Raw genomic sequence first — 6,000 nt, forward strand, 5'->3', positions numbered from 1 at the left:
TTAGGCTAACGATATGCTTATTTCTGTAATATCTAAAAAAGAAACAGGCCATTGTGTGGCTGGGAAGTTATTTAATTTGAGGGGATTCAAGCAAATAACGTGCATGAAATCCCTCGCTTCTTCGCGCAGACAGAGGAAGTCCATGTGTGTGCGCACGCACAGGTTTATCTTCTTCTTTTGGGTTTTCCAGCAGCTGGCATCCACAGTGTCGCATTACTGTCATCTACAGGTTTACCTTTGAGCGTGCACTGACAGTTCCGTCATTCTGTCGCTGTGGCAGCGGGGGCGTGGTCAAGCGCCGGTCTGTGACAGGAGGGTGGAGTCAGGGAAGGTAAGTGACAGAATCACTTCACCTGAGAGCAATTAACCTGTGTTTGTGTGTCTTCCCAGCAACCACGCCCTATATAAGGAGAGGGAGAGCAGAGGAAGTGAGCTCTCTCCTGCACCAGACGACTTGTGTGTGTGTGTGTCTGGGAGTGTGTGTTTAAACCTGAAAAGGAACACAATAAAGAGTTTTTGTGAACTCAGTTCTGTCCTGCCGTACTTCTGTGCTCCACCCACCTGCTCTGACCTCTACAGTGGTGCCGAAACCTGGGAACTGGAGCACAGCAGCCTCTCAGCCCCATGGAGTCCTCCCCGTTTGCTGAACTGGTCCACGCCCTTGCCACGGCCCAGCAAAGCCAGCACCAGGCGCTACTCACCCTCCGAAAGGAGCAAGAAGAGCGGTTCGAGGCCCTGGTGTTGGCCCAACAAGAAGATCGACAGGCGTTCCGGCATCTCCTCGCATCGGCGGGGTCCACCAGCGCTCCTGCCGCGGGCCCGTCTCCCCTCACTGTCACCAAGATGGGCCCGCAGGATGACCCTGAGGCGTTCATCACGCTCTTTGAGCAAGTCGCCGAAGCCTCGGGGTGGCCGATGGAGCAGCGCGCGGCGCGCCTCCTCCCCCTGCTCATGGGAGAAGCACAGCTGGCCGCGCTACAGCTCCCCGCCGACCGCCAGCTGGCCTACGCGGACCTCCGCCGGGCCGTCCTCCAGCGCGTGGGGCGCACTCCAGAACAGCAGCGTCAGCGCTTCCGCGCGCTACGCTTGGAGGAAGTCGGCCGGCCATTCGTGTTTGGCCAGCAGCTCCGGGACGCCTGCTGGCGGTGGCTGGGGGCCAACAGCCGCGACGCCGAAGGAATCCTCGACCAGGTGGCGCTGGAACAGTTCGTCGCTCGCTTGCCAGCAGGAACGGCGGAGTGGGTCCGGTGCCACCGCCCGGCGTCGTTGGATCAAGCAGTCGAGCTGGCGGAGGACCATTTGGCGGCTGTCCCAGCGGCAGGACAGCAGATGACATCATCTCTTCTCTCCTCTTCTCTCTCTCTCCCCCTCCTCCTGTGTCCCGTCCTCGCCCCATTCCCCCACCGCGGAGGTGGGGGCCGGCTCCTCCCCAGCCAGCCCACCGCACCCGCGGTGCCCTCCCGTTTCTCCCTTCGGTGTCTGTCTCTCCCCCACCTCAGGTGAGTGAGCCCCAGATCACCGGTGCAGAGGGAAAGCCCGGGCCGGTTTGCTGGCGCTGCGGGGAGCCGGATCACCTTCAGCAGCAGTGCACAGCAATGGAAGTGGGCGCGGTGGTTCGGATCCCCGACGCGCCAGAGGCCGCCCTCGATCGGGCCGGAGCGTATCGCATACCGGTGAGTATCCAAGGGGCTACATATCAGGCGTTGGTGGATTCTGGTTGTAATCAGACCTCAATTCGCCAAAGCCTGGTTCAAAACGAGGCATTTGGGGGAGCACAAGGGGTGAAGGTGTTATGTGTGCACGGGGATGTTCACAGCTACCCTTTGGTGTCGGTCCACATTATTTTCAGAGGGGAAAAATTTATAGTGAAGGCGGCGGTTAATCCCCGCCTTACCCACTCTTTAATTTTGGGGACGGATTGGCCGGGATTTCGGGGTTTAATCATGCGCCTAGTAGAGAGTGGGTCCTGCCATGTGACAGGGGGAGGTCCCGGTGTCGCTTTGGCGGGAGCAGCTGTCACAGAGCCGTCTACGTCATCTCCGCGTCAGAGCGAGGAGCCGCTGGCTCCTCCTCTCTCTATTGGGGAATCCCTCGCGGATTTCCCATTAGAGCAGTCGCGAGACGAGACTCTGCGACATGCGTTTGACCAAGTGAGAGTAATCGATGGTCAAACGCTCCCGCCGAACGCCACCCCGTCCTTCCCCTACTTCGCGATTTTGAAGGATAGGTTATACCGAGTGACGCAGGACACTCAAACTAAAGAGCGAGTCACGCAGCTTTTGATTCCAAAGCGCCGCCGGGAATTGGTATTCCAGGCGGCTCACTTTAATCCCATGGCTGGACACTTGGGGCAGGATAAAACACTAGCCCGAATAATGGCCCGATTCTATTGGCCAGGGATTCGCGGCGATGTCCATAGGTGGTGTACGGCATGCCGCGAATGCCAGTTAGTAAATCCAGCGGCCATTCCAAAAGCACCTTTGCGCCCTCTACCGTTAATCGAGACCCCGTTTGAGAGAATTGGCATAGATCTCGTCGGGCCATTAGATCGGTCATCACGAGGGTACCGCTTTATATTAGTTCTGGTGGACTATGCAACGCAATACCCGGAAGCAGTGCCTCTGCGCAATATCTCAGCACGCAGTATTGCGGAGGCGCTCTTCCGCGTCATCTCCCGAGTTGGAATCCCGAAAGAGATTCTGACTGACCAAGGCACTACGTTTATGTCACGAACACTGCGCGAACTGTATGGGTTATTGGGGATTAAGCCGATCCGCACCAGCGTATATCACCCACAAACGGACGGTTTAGTGGAACGGTTCAACCGCACCCTCAAAAATATTATTAAGAAATTCGTAAGTGAGGACGCACGTAATTGGGATAAGTGGCTCGAACCCTTGCTGTTCTCAGTGCGAGAGGTCCCCCAAGCCTCCACGGGGTTCTCCCCGTTCGAATTATTATATGGGCGTAAGCCGCGCGGCATCCTGGACGTGCTGCGGGAAAATTGGGAGGAGGGACCTTCACAAAGTAAGAACGAAATTCAGTACGTTATGGACCTGCGCGCAAAACTCCACACGCTCACCCACCTAACTCAGGAGAATTTGCGGCAGGCCCAGGAACGGCAAGCCCGCCTGTACAACAAGGGTACGCGCCTTAGAGAGTTCACACCGGGAGATAAAGTACTCGTACTGTTGCCCACGTCGAGCTCCAAATTGATCGCCAAGTGGCAAGGGCCCTTTGACGTCACACGGCGAGTCGGGGACGTCGACTATGAGGTGAGGCGAACAGACAGGGGTGGGGCGCTACAGATCTACCACCTCAATCTGCTAAAACTCTGGAACGAGGAGGTCCCCGTGGCGTTGGTGTCGGCAGTTCTGGAGAAGGCGGAGCTGGGGCCGGAGGTTCAAAAAGGGACATTGGCATCACCTCTCCGGTCCCCTGTGGAGACCACCTCTCCCCGACCCAACTCACGGAGGTCGCCCAGTTGCAGGCCGAGTTTTCGGATGTGTTCTCGCCCCTGCCCGGTCGCACTAACCTCATAGAACACCACATAGAGACGCCCCCGGGGGTGGTAGTGCGTAGCCGCCCTTACAGGCTACCTGAACACAAAAAAAAGGTGGTTCGGGAAGAACTTCAGGCCATGCTCGAAATGGGCATCGTCGAGGAGTCCCACAGTGACTGGAGCAGCCCGGTGGTCTTGGTTCCCAAGGCCGACGGCTCGGTCCGGTTCTGTGTGGACTATAGAAAAGTCAACGCGGTGTCTAAATTCGACGCGTACCCAATTCCTCGTATTGATGAGCTGCTCGATCGACTAGGCACGGCTCGCTTTTACTCGACACTGGATTTGACGAAGGGATATTGGCAGATCCCCTTGACTCCATTATCCCGGGAGAAAACGGCCTTTTCCACACCGTTCGGCTTACACCAGTTCGTCACACTTCCGTTTGGGCTGTTTGGGGCGCCCGCTACGTTTCAGCGGCTGATGGACAGGGTCCTCCGGCCCCACGCCACCTATGCGGCCGCGTACTTGGATGATATTATCATTTATAGTAATGACTGGCAGCGGCACCTGCAACACCTGAAGGCCGTCCTTAGGTCGCTGAGGCGGGCGGGACTCACTGCCAACCCAAAGAAGTGTGCGATTGGGCGGGTGGAAGTACGGTATCTGGGCTTCCACTTGGGCAACGGGCAGGTGCGTCCCCAAATTAATAAGACAGCAGCGATTGCGGCCTGCCCGAGGCCCAAGACCAAAAAGGGGGTGAGACAGTTCCTGGGGCTGGCTGGCTACTATCGTAGGTTTATACCTAATTATTCGGACGTCACCAGCCCGCTGACTGACCTCACTAAAAAGGGGGCGCCAGATCCGGTCCAGTGGACGGAGCAGTGTCAGCGGGCTTTCTCTGAGGTAAAGGCTGCACTGTGTGGGGGGCCACTTTTACACTCCCCTGACTTCTCTCTCCCTTTTACGTTACAGACGGATGCGTCGGACAGAGGGCTGGGGGCCGTTTTGTCCCAGCAGGTGGAGGGGGAGGACCGCCCGGTCCTGTACATCAGTCGGAAGCTGTCAGTGCGTGAGGGGCGCTACAGCACGATTGAGAAGGAGTGCCTGGCGATCAAGTGGGCGGTCCTCGCCCTCCGTTACTACCTGCTGGGGCGCTCTTTCACCCTCTGTTCGGACCACGCGCCCCTCCAGTGGCTCCACCGCATGAAGGATGCCAACGCGCGGATCACCCGTTGGTATCTGGCACTCCAACCCTTCAACTTCAAGGTGGTCCACAGGCCGGGGGCGCAGATGGTCGTGGCGGACTTCCTCTCCTGTCAAGGGGGGGGAGTCGGCTGCAGGCCGGACAGGCGCCCGGCCTGAGTCGGGCGGTGGGGGTATGTGGCAGCGGGGGCGTGGTCAAGCGCCGGTCTGTGACAGGAGGGTAGAGTCAGGGAAGGTAAGTGACAGAATCACTTCACCTGAGAGCAATTAACCTGTGTTTGTGTGTCTTCCCAGCAACCACGCCCTATATAAGGAGAGGGAGAGCAGAGGAAGTGAGCTCTCTCCTGCACCAGACGACTTGTGTGTGTGTGTGTCTGGGAGTGTGTGTTTAAACCTGAAAAGGAACACAATAAAGAGTTTTTGTGAACTCAGTTCTGTCCTGCCGTACTTCTGTGCTCCACCCACCTGCTCTGACCTCTACAGTCGCTAAATGAACAGCTGATCACACCGAGGTGCTCGCTGAGCGCCGATATTTATTAGTTTGGTCCTGCATTTCCTTTCCTTCACCTATAACATAATGTCTTTTCTTCTTGCTTTCTTTCCGTTACTGTAGTCTGTCTTTTACGTTTTATTCGCACATTCACATCCTCCATTTTTCTCTCCTGTTTCAAATCTGTATCCCACAATGCCTTGTGTGAAGTGGGAAAGCCCACCATGTGATGCATGAATCTTGAATTGGGTCATGGTGAAGCAGGAAAAAATAGCAGAGAATTTAGGGCCATGTGGCCCTCAATTCATTAATTGTTCTATTAAAAAAATAATAATAAAATTGGAAGTCTGGGATTCAAATTCAGTAGCTTTGGGTCACTAAAGAAAAATAATTGGGTGTCGGGGAAAATTCTTTTTATGACCTGCACTTCAAAAATCTGAAAGGTAGTCTACCTTTAAAGATGCAACTTTTTGGCTCTTCAGTCTACCCCCCCCCCCCCAAAAAAAAAAAAAAAAAAAAACCTTTATACTGACTGATAATAACTGTGGGGCAGCACAGTGGTGTAGTGGTTAGCACGCACTGTCACCTCACAGCAAGAAGATTCTGGGTTTGAGCCCATCAGCCAATGGGGCCTTTCTGTGTGGAGTTTGCATGTTCTCCCCGTGTCTCTGTGGGTTTCCTCCGGGTGCTCCGATTTCCCCCACAGCCCAAAGACATGCTTACCTTATCTTACCTGTCCTCCTCATGCCTAGTGGCACATAGGGCCTCCACACAGTTCTTCCACTTTCCCGTCAGCCGCCTTCAC

This window comes from Neoarius graeffei, chromosome 22 (genome assembly GCF_027579695.1).
Source record: "Neoarius graeffei isolate fNeoGra1 chromosome 22, fNeoGra1.pri, whole genome shotgun sequence".
NCBI classification, from domain to species: Eukaryota; Metazoa; Chordata; class Actinopteri; order Siluriformes; family Ariidae; genus Neoarius; species Neoarius graeffei.